This window comes from Peromyscus leucopus, chromosome 2 (assembly GCF_004664715.2).
Source record: "Peromyscus leucopus breed LL Stock chromosome 2, UCI_PerLeu_2.1, whole genome shotgun sequence".
Classification (NCBI taxonomy): domain Eukaryota; kingdom Metazoa; phylum Chordata; class Mammalia; order Rodentia; family Cricetidae; genus Peromyscus; species Peromyscus leucopus.
In genome coordinates, this window is record NC_051064.1 from 58,411,873 (window position 1) to 58,432,617 (window position 20,745).

Here is a 20,745-nt window from a genome sequence, read left to right on the forward strand (position 1 = left end):
CCACTTGGGTTTGTTTAGATGGGCACGAGTCCACTGGAATGCAGTTCTTTCCCCTCGCATCTTTGCTACAGCAAAGAAACACTTTTAAAGAGCCATTTCAAAGAAGCAATACTGCCTGAGCAAAACGGACGTGTGCACTGCCAAGTTGGATGGGCTAAATGTCATGACTTGTTCTGATCATTGGATTTGTTAGAGCCCTAGCATGTCAGAATCAGAAGCCAGCTCAAGACCATAGCCAACCTTCTCACCCTCCAGAGAAAGAAACTGGATGCCAGATATGGACCTGCAGTGACTTAAAGAGTCAGTGAGCTACAGGTAGAGAAGAGGCAAACTCAAAGGTCTTTCCAATTGCTGCACAGCGATGCTGCCATCTTGTCAGCCAGTGACGCTTGCTAAGTAAATAATGGAGCATTTGCTGTCAATCTGCTTCAAAATGTCCTTGAAAACATGTATGGAAAATTCCAACCTGGTGCTGCAAGTGAAATGGTTACGCGAATTCAATTCTTACATGCCAAGAATATCCCTACAAAGAGGTAGCAATATAGAGATGTTGTTTGGCTTTCAACATGGAGTCCTTGAGCTTAGCCATCAAGGTCATGGCTTTGCTCAACATTACCTTGCTTCCACTGGCTTTCTTAGTTTCTAAATGTCTGAGGTCTAAAGTTTTCTTGACAGGGAGACTGCTCTTCCTGTGTTTTCTACCATCTGTGATACCCTCGTCCCCTGGCTCTCTCCATCTTGTCTGATGTGTTGGGATGTTCAAGCCTGACCCTTGCAGGTCTCCCATCCTTTGATGGGAGTTCGAAGGTTATTGACTCTGTACCTCTAGTTTCACACACACACACACACACACACACACACACACACACACACAGAGAGAGAGAGAGAGAGAGAGAGAGAGAGAGAGAGAGAGAGAGAATATAACAGAAGGTTCCTTGTCTGTGGACTTCCATGTCAGTTCAGTCAACTGTCTAGAGATGGGAAGAAATGAGTTCAGGATTCTTATTTCCCAGTTTTGGGTTTGTGGAACCTTCAAGGGATGGCTACGTCTATCCGTTGTAAAGCACAGCTGTCTTACAGCTTTACCCTGCACAGAACTCAGCCTCAAAATCACAGCAGAGCTCCCTTCCCTCCCCTATTCAGGCATGGGTGGGGTCTGCTGATGCTGGTGCTTTGATGAGCCCTTGGGGTCCTGCACTTTCCCCTGGGGCTTCTCCACACCCTGCAATCCCTTTTTAAAACAATCCTTTTATTAAACCTGCCTCAAATTACCTGCCATCTGTTCAGCTGGATTTCTGGTTGAGTAACTGTCTTACTCTAATCTAAAGCATTATCCTCAATCTGTGAACACAGTCTAGCCAGAGAGAGACTCTCTAGAGATCATTTGATGAGCCACTGTGACTGTAGGGCCCTTGAACTTGGACTTCTCAATCTTGATTACAAATTCTTATCTTATTCTTAAGAACTAAGGTGGAGCCTTTGCATGGATATGGCCAAAGGCCAAGAAACCAGACCCTGTCTGAGCCTGCGTTAGGTGTCCATGCAACAGAGGATCAAGGATTGCATGCAGTGATGTGGAAGGAGTGTCCACCCTGCTGGGATCCAAGCACGGAGTACTTTTTCTTTGGGTTGAAGAGAACTGGGCAAAGAGCCAGGTATGGTGATGCACGACCCAGAATTTGGGAAGTGGAGGCAGGGAGATTAGGAGTTCAGGGTCATCCTTGGCTATGTAATGAGTTTAAGGCAGGCCCAGATTACAAGAGACCCTGTCTCAAAACAAAAGCAACCACAACATAAAGAAAAGCAGAGAGGGGACCTCATTGTGTGCTTAGGCCCAGGCACTAAGAATGCAGGTGATAATGATAAGGGGCTGCTACCAGGACTGAAGGACTCTTGGCAAGACTGAATTATAGTCCTCTCCCCCATAATCTGCCAATTCAAAGTCCTCAACTCCTCTTTCTAGCCATCCCATGCTCTCTTAAGCAGCAAGCCCTGTTTTGACAATGATGAGCTATTCAGCAATAGCCACGGTCTTTATTTCCATCCCTCATCGTGCTAGACACAAAATATGTTAGATTGAGAATAATTTATAGTCACTTACAACCTGCTTCCTTCCGACTGCCACTTGAGTAGAAAACTGTGTGGATAGCAGTTTCACAGAAGAAATAGACAGTTAGCTGCAAAGCTACCCAGAGTGATAATATTATCTCACATTTTTTACAGTGTTTCACAGTTTGTCAGACATTTTCTCATGCATTATGTATATTAGTTGATTCTCATAATAAACCTACTATATATGTGTGTGTATTATATATGCATCTATGTAAATGATATACATACATACATATATATGTATGCTATGCATAATGTGTCTAGAGAATGAGGCTTAAGAAAGAAAATGACTTACCCAAGGTCATGTAAGCAGGCAGAATGAAGCTGTAGGTACTCCTTATGATCCCATTGTACAATACAATAGCTGTGATGATGCCTGTCTTCTACTTGCATCAATGAGCTCACTAAGCCTAGAGTCCGTGATTTGTTATAATTTTTTTTTGACATGCATACTGACTGGCATGTATGTCAGGTACTGTGAATGGTTGTGTACACTAAACTGCTCACCCCACACCCACCTCTTACATCAGGAGATAAAAAGGTGTCCTTTACTCCAAGACTCATTCTGTCCCTTCTATATCTCTTGCTTTTTCCCTCTCTGAAACTCCTAACCACTGTTGTGAATTTTGTCTTTATCACATGAATACATTGTTAATAATATAGCATTTGTTTGTGTGTGTCACTGAACTCTGTATGAATGGGTACATGGCTCACTTATTCTCATCAGCTCCCCATGCCTTCCATATATATGGTGTCTTATTTTGCAGGGAATTGAACTGCCTTGCACACTGTCACTTCCAAGATGTTGAAAATGTGTGGTCAGCATGACAAAACTTCTTTGAATGCCTAGTTGGGTTGCATGCTAGTCTGCTACCACAGAGGAATCTTTCACAGCCACAGATCTGGTCTAAGCAAGAGGAAGGTTCTAGTGAGATGCTTTGCTACTGAACCCTTACAGTCCTGTTGTAAAATTCAGACGTCTTCTGTTGCAAGGTCTTCCTCCTGAGTTTTCAGTGACACAAGTGCCACCCACCCCTGTCTGTTAACTCACCTTCTGCTTCCTTACATACTTCCCTCTCAAATTTCTGGAGAATTTATGCCACATTTTCACAACAATTTCAACAGCAAGCAGTTTTTGCAAACCTAAAGACTGGCATTAGGGGAGTAGTCACCTTGCCCAGCATGCACAGTGTCCTTGGTTCCATCCCCAGAGCTACATGGGATGGGAGGGAGAAATATTGAGATTGTGGGTCATAACCCATTAGTGAGTTATAGAACTAATTTAGTGGGTTCAGAATAGAATTCTTTAAAGGGGCATTACTTTCTCAAGGAGCCAAGACTACAAAAACATCAAGAACATGTACCTAGTAGCAAGGGGCAAATAATAGTTTGTGAAATTTTTGTTTTAAGTGTGTGTGTATGAGTGTGTGTACGTGTGTGTGTGTTGAGTGTGTGTGTGTGTCCTAGGTCACAATGTAAGATGTTTCTGTTTCTGTGGACCATGTTCAAAACATCTTCACAAGCCACTACTCAAGAAGACCATTGCAAGGACAATGGCTACTTACTCATCTCCCATCATTGTAGGATGGTCTGTGGTTTGGATGGGCACCAAGAGTGGCCATGGATGACTTAAACCAGCATCCATATTCTTAACTCAGTGGCCACCATGACTGGCTCAGGACCTTGCCTAGACCAATTAGGACATGTTATTCCCTGTCGACAATGGGAAATACATATGGTCAATTAGCTAGATATCCATCTTTCAGAGAAGCCAAGTAAATCTTTTCATGGGCCTATGAATCTTACAAGCATGAGCTTTAGAGAAGTTCTGTCTGGTTGGAGACACAAAAAGGCTGTTCACCATTTCTCCAAGTCCTACCAGAAAGGAGAATTTCTGGGAGAGGACACAAGAACAATTTCAAACATGGGACAAAGTAATTTCCAAGTGACATCATCAGAAACCCACTTATAAAATTATAATTTTGCTGCCTTCAAGAAAGCTTTGTCAGTGACCACAGGTCCCTCTCAGGCTCTAGACCCATAAAAAGTAGTTCATACATTGGAAAGAAATACTTAGGAGGCTGAAATCCTAGGGAGGGAGACAGAGACTTGGGAGTCATTAGCATGTCCATGCTGGTAGAAGGCAGGAAAGCATTTGATTGTTCAAGGGAGGTTTAAGACAAAGAGGGATGGCCTAGAACACATTTGTGAGGAGCAACAGTGCTTAGAGCTAGGCAGAGGGGAGAAGAGTCAAGACTGATCTCTTGCTTCATGGTAGACACAACAGGACAGTCTCCCTACTGGCTCTTCTCTCCTGACCTGCCAGGATGATCCACTCATCTGCCTGACTCCCAGAGCTTTCACAATGGAGCCCTGGGTAGTGGGAGGGTAAAGGGAGGCCAACTTCAATGCTTTATTTACAGTGTTCAGAATCCTTTGTGAAGGAAGGAAAAACGGGCTGACCTAGATGACACTTGGAGAGAAGTCTTACATATAAAAACTCTTCTGGAACCATTAAATTTTTTTCAACAACTTAGGTGACTTTAGTGTTTGGGGTGAGTAAGACTGTCATTTCTTTTGATGAGTGAGTGAGGAGGTGGTTGCCTATGTTGGAGTTACAACAGCAGGACAATTAAGTGTATGTGACATTTGCCTCACTAACAAAAGAGAGATGGGAGAAAGGGAGATCTGTGGATGCTGGAGGGAGGGAGGGAGAAGAGATGAATGGATGAGTTCTTTGATTTATTTGGTCCTACCTCTGCAGGGGCATTGCCTTTCCTTCCCCTCCTGTGCTCTTGAAGACCAAGGAAGAAAGAGAAAAGTACACCCAGGGAGCCTGCCTCCACACTGCCTTTTTGTTGGAAGCAGGAGGGAAGAACTCATCTATGAGGGATAAATGGAACTCTAACACAGGATTCAGGACAGAACATTCTAGAAGTTCAGACACTCATTCTACAAAGTCGGTGAGCCTCTGGTAGTTTCTTCTAATTCCTTTAGCATCAGAGCTAAATTCCTTTGGAAACTACCTGTCTCAATGAGGGCTCGAGGTTACATTCTAGGGCTGGAGGGAGAGGACATGTACAGTTCTTGAGGGTTGGATAGGACGACTCAGGAGGTGGTGACATGGGCTGCTCCCACCTAAGCAGGATGCTCATCTCACAGAGATGCTCTGAAATCTCTCCTAGGAAGCTATCCCAGCCCTGGCACTTGGCACATGGGAGATGCTTCTATGGCTGTATGACTCCTGAGCATAGCTCAGCCCTGGCCCCACGAAGATGCTGGAGCTCTGCAATAGCATTCTTACCTTCTTCTTTTTCTCAGAATCCAAAGTTGGCTAGGCTGCTGGCTTCTCAGCTCTTTCCTAGAAATCCACAAGGCCTAGTCTGATAGGTTCATTCGCTCCAGATATGGTGTGCCCATACATATTGCCTTCTGGCTTTAGCTTGGTCTAGCAAGTTTCTAAGCTGAGTCCAAGGGCTGAGTCCCACAGATAATGAACCACCTGATAGTCTTGGAGATTGTAGAGCAAGGAGTACATGAAAGGTAAAAAAAAAAACAAAAACAAAAAAAAAAAAAAAACCAGAGGTTTTTATCTGGACACTAGGATTAGTTACTGGGACAAGGAAGGTGATTTAGGGGGAGAGAAGAGAAGTCTTTTCCTCTTGGGAGCACTCCCTACCCCCAAGAGTGGTTGCAATCAGCAGCTGTCAGTCTTTGTCTCTAGAGGTCCTTTCTGTAATAGGAACCCTGTGACAGTTCCTTTGGGAACAACTTTGGTTAATTCCTCCTCAGCCACTGGTGCCATTGGGTCTGGGAAGTTACCAAACACAACACCCCAGCGGTCCTGTCTCCACCGAGAGAAAGCAGACACCTGGGGCTCAGCCAGTCACATTGCCTCAACCGCCTGGATTCAGTGGTAGTTTTCAGCATGAGGCAGTGTGGCACTCTCCTCACCTGGCATTGGAAATGAGGGACTGTTTTCATATTTTGGTGACTGTTGTCACAGGATGATGGATGTTTCTGGACTTAGTGACCAGAAGTGTCAAATACCAGCCACAACCAGCAATAATTTACCCTATTCGAGAGATTATTAGCTTCTCTATGGAGTCACCTTATAGCAAAAGATGGACACCCTGTCCTTGCTGGGCCAATCTATCTGTTCCTGGGATTTTAAAAATTAATGAAAAGTGCTGGAGAGTTCTCCAAGTGGTTAAGAGGCTTCCTGTTCTTCCAGAGGACTTGAGTTGGGTTCTCAGTATCCGCATCAGGCAGTATATATATATATATATTTATATATATATATATATATATATATATTATATACCAGGTATACATTATATATTATAATAATACCTTATATACCAGCTCAGAGGATCTAACACTCTCTTCTGGCCTCTGTGGGAACATGCACACACATGAGACACTTTAACACAGATACATACAAATAAACATAAAAAAATTAAAACACATTTTTAGGAAAAAAAAAAAAAAGAGAGAGATTCTCTACCTCTGGGTTCACCAGCTAGAACAAGCCTGAGGCAACTTGGCTATCTTCTCCCATCTCGTGAGGCGTGCAAAAAGATGTTTGGAGCAGAGAATAAGGCTAACTCAGAAGAGGCTGAGATGAGAGATGAAGGGGTGTGTGTGTGAGGAAGCTCGTAAAATCATCTGGCCTTGTTAATTTTTGTTATGATGACCAATATTAAATTTTTTAATTTTAAATTATAAATTTTGTTTATATCCCTTTGAGCTGGGTTCTTTGTAATTCAAAGACTCTTGACAATACTGATGCTTCAGAAATCAATGGTCCTCCTCTCTGGATGACAGATGGTGTGGATGTGGACTTCAGAAGGCAGCCGCACACAGCTCAGTGATTAAGAGAACACACTGCTATTGCAGAGGACCCAGGTCTGGTTCCCAGCACCCACATCAGGCGGCTCACAATTGACTACAACCCCAGCTCCAGGGGATCTCTTCTGGCCCCACGGATACTTGCACACATGATGTGCACAGACATACATTTCATGTAAACACATGAAATAAAATAAATATTGTAAAAGGCAGCTTAAGCCTTCTCTATTCTTCCCACTTCTCCCTTCTAAAAATAGAGAAAACATCCAGGGAAGGGTCACATATCAAATTAGTGACAGATGTCGGATCTCAGCACAATGTCATTTAATAAGACAAAGCTGAAACTGCTGCCACTGAGATGTGACGCATCCTTACTGCCCCACCTGGCACTCTGAAGAATGCCAAAATCAGGTCTACTGAGAATGCGAAGCTGGCTGCGCCATCATGGCTACACGGATCCCATTGCTTTGGCTTAGAAACTGGGACTTCGGTTGGGAATGGTAGTACAAGAGAAATGACTGACAAGGCAGAAAGTTGTTCATCCTCTAGCTGGAGTTACCATGTGAGGCAATAAAGGGATCAGGCAGGTTCTCTAGGGGAATAGAATCCGTGTATGTGCATGGATGTGTGTAGTAAAAGGGGGTTTTACTAGAACGGCTTACATGATAGTGGCTGGGTAGTGCAGCAATGACTATCTGCACGCTGAAGTGCCCGGGAACCTGGTAGCCGCCCAGTCCACAAAGTCAGACCAGTGGACATTAGGTGGACATCCTTTGATTCGATGCCTTAGCAGTCAGTCGCAGTCTGGTGCTGAAGACCTGGAACGTTCCTGGAGAGTCAGTCACTGGTCTTCAATCCACCTTTAGAGCCAGAAGCTAGAGTCGGAATAAAGGGTGGCTGCTGCAGAAGTAGGTTAAATGCACTCACCAGCAAGGAGCGAAGGCAGAGAGTCTGAGGGGCTTTCCTTTCTCTGTCTGGCCACCTGACAGAAGGTGCTGCTGACTCTGAGGGAGGGTCTCACCCCTCAGCTGAGCCTTTCTAGAAAAGCCCTAACCAGTCTGCCCAGAGGAGTGTTGCTCAGTTGACTGCAGATAGCTGAAGTTGACAATCAAGATTAAGTGTCCTGCTATTCCATGGGGGTTCCCATTTCCACCAGTAGGCAGTGGACCTCTCTTTCCAGCCGAGAGGCTGGTTTGTGGCCAGATACTACCTAGACGGACGTGAGATCTTTCCTATTAAGCATGCAAGGCTAGGGCGTGCCGGACTTGGCTGTGAAAATGAGGATACTGATCACCTCTAACTAGCTTCAGTATTGAACCATTGGTGCACCCAGTCCCCTGCAATGCTCACTGTTTTATCACCTTGCCTACCAGGTTCCCCTCCCCTACCCCATCACACAGACAGCTTCAAAGTTGCTGTGGGTTTCTGTGCCAGAATTGTAGCATTAATGCTAACAGGTATGGGAGGGATTCATATAAAAAGTATTCGGTAACTACGACACAAATAAATTCTGATTCTGACTCGTCTAAAATTGAGACGATCACTCGCACTTTCTTCTCATTTAAGCTGATTTCTCCAAATGCTTTAGTTACTGCAATCATTTTTCTTTTAACTATGCTGTTTGTTTGTTTGTTTGTTTCCAAATATTTGTTACCCATACCCAATTTGAAACTCCCCAGGGACAGAGGATTAGCCTCTGCTTTGGAGGCTTTCCTAGGGTTTGTTAATTTGTGATTCCCTTTGTACATGTCCCATAAGTACTTGGAAACAGAAGATGGCTCTGCTCTTTGGGTCCATGTGAGAAGGTGTGTCCAAGCACTCAGACTGCATTCTGGTAGTTATTTACTCTTCTTTGGTTTTTTAATTGCTCAAGTCATCAAGTTGAACATGTTTCTGCAGCTCTGCTGTGTTTCTGCTGAATCCTGTCAGCAAATGTGGAAAGCTACTGTGTGAATGTAGAGTTGTGAATGTGCATGCAAACTGCGTGTGTGTGTGTGTGTGTGTGTGTGTGTGTGTGTGTGTGTGTGTGTGTGTGTGTAAAATTAAACTTGTGCAGGTTTCCAACCAAGAGGCCACATGGGCATGCACCTAACTGCCTTCTGGTCTGTTCTTTGTCTTTGTGCTTTCCAGAACATGTGATTAAAGGGGAATTTGAGCCAGAGGGAGGAATAGTGGCAGTCTCTGTTGAAAACCTTCAATTTGTTTTGACCACAGGAGTACCTTTCTGATTGACCAGGAGAAAAACCTGGCTCTGTGAGGAACAATACAACTTGGATGGGGCAGAAAGGTAAGAAGAAAAGGGCCAGTATTGAAGGGAGACGAGTCATACAATCCAGCAGGCAATAGACAAAGCAAGAGTGACAGATAACAAACAGGCATCAGTGTGAAGATTCTAACCAGGATTCTAGATGGACAGAGAGCAGCAGTATATTTGAGAAGCAGAAAGACATGAACATTATGGAGGTGAGTTGGCACAAAGCACACACCCAGAATTTAGGCTGGGTGTAGGCCTGTGATTCCTGCCTACACAATGGTCAGAGGGGGGCTGGGCCAGACTGGGAGGAACTGACATTACAGAAGATGAAAAGGATAGCTTAGGTACAGACTTAAGGCAGGAGCTTGCCCATGAGCCATGTGTCCAGAGAGAGACCGAGACAGGTGAATGTCCAGCGGTCAGCGGACACGCCTGATCTGGGGGTTTCCAAAAGCAGAGCAGCAACCTGCCAGGCCTGAGGCCCAGCTCAGAGGGTATGGGAGGTCCGTACCCCACTTTACTTCCCAAAGGAGGATGGTGAAGACCAAAGGGCCTGTTTCCAAGGACACAGGGAAAGCAGCAGGGGGTAGGGTCAGCTTAATAGCTTCTCTATTTGGCAAACCAAACAGCCAAAAAACAAGCAAGGATTAGCTATCAGTATTAAACACACACACACACACACACACACACACACACACACACACACACACCCTACACCCACAAATTTACATGCACAAAAAACAAAGTTCACTTTTGTTTTTGGAACAAAACAATTATGAAATCAATCATAAACATAAAAAGAAATTACTTCCCATAAATTAAAAAAGAAACATCTGTTGGTCACATTATTTTAACAACAATGTATTTAAAATGAGACATTCATAAGAAAGGCCTAAGTGAAAACAAAACAATACAAAACACAAAACAAAATAAAACAAAACATTTTCCTAAAGTAACCCAAGCATTTGGGGAGCCAGCTTGAAAGACGGGGGCGGGGGTAGACAGCCTGTGAGCATATTTCTAATGTTAGAGAAGTAGAGAGACAATGCCAGAAGCAGAATTTCTCTGGTGCTCTATTGGCAAAATAGCTTTGTTTCAATCCACTTGGATTCCTAGAGCAGTTCCAACAGTGTTCTGCTCTAACCGAGAAACTGCTAGTGATTTTGAATTTGTCTGTGTGGTGGGAGAGGTTGCATGGAAGAGATTTTGTTCCTGGTTAGTAGATTGACCCACTCATGAAAAGGTTAAATGAAGAAGAAGGAGGACGACGACAACAAAACCCCCAAACCACAAACAAAAATCACTGAAAGTTCAGGGACTGTCCAGGGCCTCTGGATACCCCTCCCTCCCAGAGCTGAAACCCAAAGGGTCTACACCCCCAGTAAAAGAATGCACCAGAAATAACCACTAACCCCACGAACCCCCGGAGTTTCCAGGACCTAGGGGTTGGGTAAAAAGTGACAAGATAATGGAATTGCTGAGAATCTGAAGCCACAGACTGGCATAGATTTTGAGTTTTTAAAACACTTTATTTAGTTTTTGTTTGTGTATATCTGTGTGTATGTATCTCTGTGTGTGTACAAGACACACACAGAGAGAGAGAGAGAGAGAGAGAGAGAGAGAGAGAGAGAGAGAGAGAGAGAGAGGAGAGAGAGAGAGAGAGAGAGAGAGAGAGAGAGAGAGAGAGAGAGAGAGAGCATGTCATGGCATATCTCCACTCTCCAGTGACTGGTGCCAGGAACTGAAGTTGAATTCAAGGATCAACAGAATCAGGGGAATCAAGGCAGTGCTGGTCCGGAGCCCTTGACTGGCGTTGTGTGAAGCTTTTATTCTGGATAGCTAGGAGTTCAAGGCAGGGTCAGAGACACAGTGAAAAACAGACAGAGTATTTCTCATCACTGTGACCAGATATGCTCAGGGTCTGCAGGTCTCATGCTGGAATGGGGGCTGTTTGAGCAGTGTTCTTGAGCATGCTAAGCTTCATTGCTAAGGAAGTGAGAAGAAACATCTCACAGGAGACATTTCTTGGGCAGCCAGGTAGAAGCAACAGGGTTCACACAGCAGGATAGTATAGGAAAGTCTACTATATGTAGACTACAGAGGCAGGTGTGTGAAGGTCAGAGGCCAGAGGATGACCCACCATACTTAATTCTTTCCTTCTATTATATGGGTCCTAGGGATTAAACTCAGGCCATCATGCTCTTTGGTAGGAGCCTTTCCCTGCTGAGCCACCTCTCTTTAAAATTTTTTTCCTTCTTCCCTTCCCTTCCCTTCCCTTCCCTTCCCTTCCCTTCCCTTCCCTCTCCTCCCTTCTCTTCCCTCCCCTCCCTCCCCTCTCCCCCTTCCCCCTCCCCTCCCGTCCCTTCTCTCCCTCCCCCTCCCTCCCCTCCTCCCTCCCTCCCTTCCTTTCTTTCTTTTAAGACAGGGTGTCATTGTGTAGACTGGGCTGGCCTAGAATGCACTATGTAGATCAGGCTAGCCTTGAAACTCATAGAGAACCACCTGCTTCTGCCTCCTGGGTGCTGGAATTAAAGGTGTAAATCTTCTTCTCACATATTTCAATGCCCATATTCATACTATCTGCATAGCTCAAACAATAAGTGAATAAAAATAAGTCAACATCCTAATTTTTTGTTGTTATTGTTTTTGGTTTTTCTGAGACAGGGCTTCACTGTGTAGTCCTGGATGTCCTGGAACTCACTCTGTAGACCAGGCTGGCCTCAAACTCATAGAGATCTGCCTGCCTCTGCCTCCTGAGTGTTGGAACTAAAGGTGTGCACCACCACCGCCTGGCTCAATACCCTAATTTACAGTCATTATAGACTAGCAGTTGTCCTGATGGTAAAAATAATGTGAAGCCTGCATATAAAGCCTAATCTTTGGATTAGATCTCAAAGAACCTAAGGAAAATGAGGAGTTTTTGATTTTAAAAAACTGATAGTGTAAAACAATACACAGTAGAAATAATCAAATTGAAAAATATACCCAAGAGTTTTAATAGAAAAACAAATATATTTGAAAAAGACCCATATAGAACTTGCATAAATTTGAAATATGCAACAATTGAAATTAAAACATCATGGAAACTGTTAGGAAAGAAAATATAAAAATATATCTCACTTTCAAATTTAATCTCTAGGTTAAAAACTTATGTAAGGATAAATTTTACACATTGTCATAAAAGTCTCCTGTTAATAGAAACTCCAAACATTGTTGAGAAAAAAATTAAAGAACTGAATATACCATGTTCTTGGAGGATCAGATTCAATACTGTAAAGATAACAGTCCTTGCCAGATTGATTTACCAAGTGCAATTCTAATAGAGCTCTTAGATAACCTTTATTAACAGGTATTGACAGGGCTAGAGAGATGGCTCAGTGGTTAAGGGCATGTACTTCACCTCCAGAGGATCCTAGTTCAATTTTTGGCAACCAAGCCAGGTGACTCACAACTACCTGTAACTCTAGCTCCAGTCCAGAGCCTCTGTGGGCATCTACATTCATGTGGGCAAAGACAAAGAATTAAAAATAATAAATGATAAATATTTTTGAAAGGAGTTGGAAAAACTTTCACTAAAACTTACATATCATTGTAAATATTTTAGAATAGGCAAGACAAAGTTGGAGAGCTTATTTTACCTGATTTTAAGAGTTACCATAAAGTATGGAAATCAAGAACCATGACATTAAGAAACACAAATAACTAAGTAGAAAAGAAAGTTCAGAAATAGATCCACACATATATAAGATTTTTTTGTGTGTATTCATTTTCAAATTCATGTGTGTTTTTGTGTCCATGTGTCCATGTACATGCTTGTGTGTGTGTAGAGGTCAGTGGTGTCCTCCACCTTATTATCTATTGAGGCAGGGTCTCTCACTCGAACCCTGAACTCCTCGATTCAGCTCGTCTAGCTAGCCAGCTTATTCTGCTGAAGCGCCGTCTCCACTTACTGAGCTCCGGGACTGTGGGGTGGCCTACCCCGTACTTGTGTAGGTACTGGTGATTTGAACTTTGCCCTTGGTGCTTGTGTCACAAGTACGTGTCCACGAGACATCTCTGTAGCCCTATTAATAATATTTGAGAAAGGCGCCACTGTAGTTCAATGGCGGAAAAGTGCAGTCAGTAAATCATATCGGATATAGAAAAAAACTTTGATTATTCCTCACATTTTATATATGCACTAATTTAAGACAGCTCAAGGACTTAAATGTAAAGTCTTAAGTTATAAACAATAAGAATACCATGTATAAGGAATTCTTTGTGATTGGAGTTTTGACAGTGAAACTATTATGTAGGATACTACATTGTGGGATACATAGGCTTGTACATTTGTTAAAGTCCATGGAATGTACAAATATTGTGACAATTCCTTCCTTGGAGAGATATATAATAAATATATAAACAATGTATACCCTTCTTCATAAGGTCCCAGTGATAAACCAAAGTACCATTCCACCACAGTGCACCCTGGGAAACCAATGAATTCATCAGGCTTACTTACAGAGAACAAGTGAGGGATTACAGGAGTGTGGGAGACCCCAAGGCGGCCACCCTGTAAAGTCTTCACTCAGAAGGAATGATAGATTCGCCATAGTCATACAGATGGAGATCCCTGTAGTTAATCTCCCTAATCTATACACTTGAGTACCCAGAGGCCATGTCCAATTAAGGCAGAATTGCTTACATGCTGGGAGGAGTGGTTGGACTCTCAGGTAAGAATCCAATGGTCCTCCCCAATTACTTCTCTAAAGAAATATGCACAGCTAATGGACCATGGGCTACAGTCTTTGCAAGCAGGCATAGCTGATCTGGTGTGAACAGTGGCTGTTTTGTTTGGAGAACCATGTTCTACAACACTGAGAATGGACCAAATGTAAACTGATGTGACTGGGTTTCCATGCAGGTTCACTGTTTGTAACAAACTGTAACTGTGTGGGACATGGATAGTGATGGGAGTCGTGTATGGGTAGGAGCAGGGGACACATGGCAAATAATTCCATGTAATTTCAAGTCATTTTGGCTACAGACCAAAAAAAAAAAAAAAATGCTTCAAAGAGTGAAGCCAAGGGCTGGGGAGATGACTCAGGTGATAGAGTGCTTGCTTAGTGTGTACGAAGTCCTGAGTTTGATTCCCAGGTCTGATCACTGTACAAACTGTGAGTGGTGACACATGTCTGTGAGCCCAGCGCTTGGAAGTTAGAAGCAGAAGGATGATAAGTTCAAGGTCACCTTTGGCTACATATTGAGTTTAAGGCCAGCCTGGGCTGCAAGAGACTCTGCTTCAATAAATAAATAAATAAATAAATAAATAAATAAATAAATAAATAAATAGAAACATAAACATGAGACTCTGCCTCAATAAATAAACAAACAAATAAATAAATAATAAAGTTTATTAAAAATCAGAAACATAAGCACATCCAATCAAACGAACAAACAAAACCAGCTGGGAAAGTGGGCCAGGCTGCCTACAAAGGAGTAACTATTAGACTGCTGTCTGATTTCATGTCACAACAGTGGAAGGCAGAGCACTTCACTATTCCAGTTGCTGAAAACAAACAATCCACCCAACATTCTGTGTCCAGTGAAAACATTATCTAACAGTGACATTGAAAGAAAAATATTTATATCAAACCAAAGCTAAGATGACATATTTGTTACGTTTCTATGGTTATGATAAACATCTTGACCAAGCTATTTGTAGAAAGAGGGTTCATTTTGGACTTATTGTTCCTGAGAATTAGAGTCCATGATGGCAGAGCAAAGGCGTGGCTGTGGGAGCAGCTGAGAGCTCACATCCCCAGCCGAGAGGAAGGCAGAGAGAACACTGGGGATGACAGGAGGAGTCTGAAACCTTAAGCCAACCCTAAGGACACATTTCTTCCAACAAGGCCACACCTCCTCCTTCCCAGACACTTCCACCATCTGGCGACCAAGTATTTAAATGCCTAAGATTACTGGGGGACATCTAATCCAAAGTACCACAAACGTTTTGTTCCAAGAAGACTCAAAAGGATGTATTTCAGGCAGAATGGAGGTGATGTACAACAGGGTGTCAGAGATAAAGGAAATGAAGATCAGAAGAATCACTTTGCAATGTGATTTTACCAATTCTTTTATTTTAAAAGATGGAGTAGGGAAAAAAAATCAATGCTGACCCAGTTTCTCCTATTTTGTTTTTTAAAAAGTTGGTCTTTAAAAAAGGATTTTCTTCTTAATTACACGTTTACATATGTGTCTCCACATATGCATATAAACATGTGAGCGCAGGTGGCATCGAGGCAGTCGCTGAAGTTACAGGTGGTTGTGCGAGGCTGGGTGTGGATTCTGGGGACCAAATTGGGCTTCTCTGTAAGAACAGCACAGTACATACTCTTAACCCCGGCCATCTTTTCAGCCCCATCTCCTGACCTCTTTATGCAGATATATATTTCTAATTGACCTCATCTTTTGTGAGTCATATGGGTCAGGGCCCCACAAAAACAGGGAAGCTGTACCCACCATCTCTACACTATGGTTGCTTAAACAATTTCCACATAACAACACCAGTTAGCATCCCAATATGAGTGGGAGAATTTCATAAGGCTCTACCCTTAGATCAAGAGCTACATGGGTACTGAGAGAAGGAGAATCAGTTTTCTCAGAGACAAACTCCCTGATAGATTATCCCAAGGGGTCAGTCCTAAAAGGCATGTACATATATAAATGGACTCAATGGGTTGATATGAGCGTGTGTGTGTGTGTGTGTGTGTGTGTGTGTGTGTAATAATTAAAGAAGAAGAGATCATGAATTTGAGAGGGAGGTGGTGGTGAGATGGAGGAGTTGGAGGTGAGAGAAAGAAGGGTAGAAATGGTGTATGCAATATTTTGCATGCTAAAATTCCCAAAACATAAAAAAATTAAGTTAAAAGTAAGGGGAATGATGATAATATAAATAAATCATTTAACAAAACAAATAAGAAAAGCCTTACAAACTAGCATATATGATATCACACACACATATATGTCATGATATATGTCTACATATATGATAGAGTTGCTGAATTTGATAAGCAAATAACTTAAGCAAATAATTCGAAAAAGACACAAGAGATTGGCAAGATAAAAGTCATTTTGAGCTTTGATCAGAAATACCTCAGTTTAGAAGCTGAATAGAGTAAAACCCAGCCTGCGATGTCCACTCAACTTGATAAGGCTAAGTCTCTGTGTTCTCAAATATATGGGCCTGGGGTCAATGTCTGTAAAACCTCCTTCAAGCTTCAAATGTGTTAAAGAACATCCTTCGGATGTGAGTCTCAAGTCCAGCTTGTTTATACTTATGCTTCTGACCAATTGATTCAATTAGATTGCTTGAACGGCTCACAGATCTCAAGAAAAACCCTAGACATACTTACTAGCAGATTACGAGGGGTATTCCAAAAGCTGTGAATGAAGAGTTGCATAGGACCAGCTGTGAGGGAGAGGCACAGAGCATCCATGCCTTGGAAGGAGCATCCCCTTTGAGAAGCCTCCATGTGTTCAGCTACCCAGAAGTGTTCCATCCTCATGAAGACTTCATCACATAAGCATGATTGAAACATGGATAACCACGTAAGACATGACTGGACAAGAAGATATGTTCTAGAGAGCCTAGCCTGGGTAGAGAAGTGTAGCAAGGCTGCCAGTCTGATTCTGCAGCATCCCTGGAGAGTCTAGACTAGGACCCTTTCTCAAGTTCAGGTATTACGTCGAACAGGATGGGTAAGTTTCTTTATGTCCACTGCCTCTATGATTGAAAGGTGTGTGTGTGTGTGTGTGTGTGTGTGTGTGTGTGTGTGTGTGTGTTGGAGACAGGGGTAGTTTCTATGTCCAGCTTCAGGAAAGATAATGCTAGTTGCTGTAGCTTGCTTTGAGGATGAAAAGGAAGCTAGGAACCATGTATCATATACATATACATATGTGTGTGTGTGTGTATGTGATAATAATTTCTATGCTTTGATTTTTGTCTCTGCTCAGTTCCTGCACAAACCAGGGGGGTAGGGCAGAAGTGAGCCTAATAATGTGCTAACTCTAAGCCTAACAGTCAAGCAGTCTTACACACTTTCTCTCTTTCTCTTGGATCTCTGCACTGCCATGGTAGCAAGCCCAGGCTGGCTTGCTGGAGGATGAAAACTACCTAGAGGTACTGACTGGCCCTGACAGCATGCTCATGTCAGAGCTTAGCTGAGACTGCTTACATTGGCCTAGACCAGAGAAGCCACTGTGCCTATCCACAGTCTTACGGACAATAACATGTGCCTAGGATTCCCAGCCACTAAATTGTGAGGTACATTATCCAGTTAGGAGCACCAAGAGTTAGCAGCCTCTCACAAGGGCATAAATCAATAATATTCCGAAGGTGAGAAAACAAGATAGAAAATTCTGTATCAGAATAGTCACATGAGCAGAAGTAAAGTGTTCTAAGGTTTAAAACAAAGGCTTATCTCTCCACATGTAGTAGGAAATAAGTAAGTGCTTTAGAGCCGGTGCAGTTGATCGCCGGATTTTTGGGGACCCATTTTCCTTCCTACTAAACCTAGTTTAAGCCATCATCACCATTATACTTACAAAGGGCTGCTGTGTCTCCAAGAGCTGCAACTATATTCCAGGAAGAAAGAGAGTGAGAATGTGGTGTGTTTGCCTCTTGTTTAAATGGTGTTTTAGTCAGGGTTCTCTAAAGGAACCGAACTGATAGACTACAGATGTGTGGGTTTATTAGAATATCCTGCAGGATGTGCGTAGTCCAACACTGGCTCTGTCACACTGGAGAGGCTGAGAATTCAGGAGTTGCTCAGTCCCCAGGCTGGATGTCTCAGCAGTGCCAGTCTGGTGTTGAAAGCCTGGAGGTTTCCTGGAGAACTGCTGGTCTTCGGTCTGCATCGGCTGCCCAGAGAAGCTGTTTCTAAGGTTGGTGAAGAAATGCTACAGCAGTGGGGTCCAGGAACTTGCTGGTGGAAGTAGGCAAAACAAACAAACAGAAAAGAGAGAACACCACTGGACAATGCCACTTAGGGTGAGTCTCCCCACCCAATAACCCGACCGAGAAAGTCCCTCACAGGAGTGGCTAGAGGCTTGTGTTTTAGTAGATTCCAAATCCAGTCGAGTTGACAACCCAGGTCAGACACCACAAATACAGGGAAATGAACTTAACTGGGAAGGAAATGGTTTCCTGTTCATGTTTTGCTGGACTGAACCTGCTGCCTGCTCATATAGGTGTGGAGCTGAACAAGTTGAGATCTCCCCACCCTGCCCCCACCCCCATGAATTGCTTTCCCTTAAGAAGTTAGGATTCTGTTACCAAGCAAATCTAGGAATGGACACGGATGAAGCAACTAGCACGCTTTGCTCTTTATTTCGGAGAAAGTATCTTACTTAAGAGAATCATCCAGAAGGAAAAACAGCCAATGTAAAGACGGAGGTTTGACTGTGTAGAGGGTGAGGCGCTGGAGTAACTTCCAGGCCGAGCTCCACAGATGATCTGCCAAGTGATGATCCTCTTTCTCTTCCCCTTTAAGTCAAGAAATTAGAGTGAACATCCTATTGGCCTTTTGAGAACCTGTGGAGACTAAGATGGGGATGGACATTTGTAACTGACTCCCTATGTGCAACCATTCATTGAGGCCTCACAGCCACACTGTGTGTAGGGAGGTAGGTGGGAGGTGTGTGCCTGTGTGGCTGTGTGGGGGTGTGGGGAGGTGGAATGAGTGTTGGATTTAGGGAGTGAGTAGAAATCAGGCAGGTCACAGATCCATATCCAGAAAATGTCTAGGGTGACTAGGGTCTGTAGGTTTCCAAGGCTGGAGGCTTCCTCCCACTGCCCAACCTTTCTCAAAACAAACGTGGGTTCATTCATTTCACTGTATTGAAGAAAGTCAATGTCTTCTGAAGTGGCCAGGTGTCCTGTGCAGCAGACCCTCGAGAGAAGTTGATTGGCAAGGTAGATTCTTGGACTGCCTCCAGAGGAACTTAAGCAGGCTTTCCAGGACCCAGACCCAGCATCTGCATCAGAAAAACTGCAAATACAGAGTCCCAATTTTAAGCTGACAGTTTAGTGTTCCATTCTAACACAGTTATTTTCAGATCTGTAGCTCATGGAAATTTCCCCCAATATTAGGAAGACACAATTTAAAAATAGTCTGTTTCTCCTTCCTGTTCCTCAGTTTCCTAGTGAACACACTTAGTTCCATGGAAAATGTTCAGGACCTGGACGTGTGTCACAGAAGAAATCCCCGAGCTGATAGTACAGGTTTCATAAGGCAAAGGGTAGAGTTAGACTCAGGGTTAACATCATGCAAAGGGGATGGGCAAAGGAACTGGTATTAACTAAATATTTACTATGTCCCAGACACCGTTCCAGACACATTATGTCATTAAGGAACCCTGGCCTTGTGATTCAGTCCCTTTCATTTATAAGTGGGATAGGTGCTTTTATTGTTTGCTACTCACTAATAAAGATAACCAGAGAAAAATCCCATGAGAATAATTATTCGTGTATTAAATAAAAATCTCCCGAGATCTTATGCAAGACACACACTAGAACACTAGAATAGGAAAAGTAGAGTAGGGGGAGGGGCATCTTGGCACTTGTCTGTAACCCCAGTGGGGGATGGGGTGGTGGGGGTTGGGGGGGTGGGAGGGAGGACTGAGGCAGGAGGATTCTAAGTTCCAGTCTAGCCTGGTTTGCACAATGAGATCCTTTCTTTAAAACCAAGGACTGGGCGCTGGAGTAATAGGCGAGCGCTTACGGGCATTGCGCCCTCCCAGAGGATGGCTTCTGTTCTCATCACCCTTGTCAGGCAGCTCCCAACCACCTGTGACTCCAGTCCCGAGGGGTCAGAGGCCCTCTTCTGGACTCCAAGAGCACCGCATTCACGTGGTGCACGTACCCACAGGCACACACATAAATCTTAACAAACCAAAACGATCAGTGCAGCTTACTTGTACTTGCTTAGGAAGGACAAGGTCTCTGGGGCGGGGGTGGGGTGGGGGCAGGCCCCGGAGATTCCGTGTGTGACAAGGCCCTCTAAGTCTTCCAGAGCCAACTGCATTTGAGAGCTGGCCCGTCTCTGCGGCCTCAGTGCACTTGAGCCTGAGGAGCTGGGGGCTGATGGTTCCGGAGCCCCAGAGAGCAGGCCCTGGAGAGCCAGCCTGTTCAGGCTCTGGCAGTTTGAGGACTTGCTGAAGCGTATCCCAGCGGCAGCCAAGAAGGAGTCTCCGACCCCCATCTCTAGCCCCCACGGTCTGGTTTCCCTTCTCGGCAGGATCAAACTCTTGGAGAGTGGCTCTAAAGCAATTTGCCAACCGATACTAGAGGCCGGCCGATTGCCACTACTGAGCTTTATTTAATTACGAGTTCAAATCACACAGAAAATAAAATTGTCTCCTTAAAAGGTTCTGCGGAAAAATGCTGTCGGTGCCATGCGGCCGCCTCCGTGGCTGTTTGTGTCTGAAGAAAGGACTAGTCTGACAGGAAGAATTACAAATCTGGAGCTCATTTTGGCGTCCCAGAG

The 20,745-nt window shown here is 43.8% G+C and overlaps 1 long non-coding RNA gene across 1 annotated transcript; it reads left to right on the forward strand.

The window, feature by feature from the left end:
- Positions 1–4,411: 4,411 nt before the first annotated feature.
- On the forward strand, positions 4,412–7,042 carry LOC119087338. The gene is made up of 3 exons (XR_005090745.1): positions 4,412–4,667; positions 4,877–5,071; positions 6,940–7,042. It is a non-coding gene; the product is annotated as an uncharacterized LOC119087338 (long non-coding RNA).
- The last annotated feature ends 13,703 nt before the right edge of the window (positions 7,043–20,745 follow it).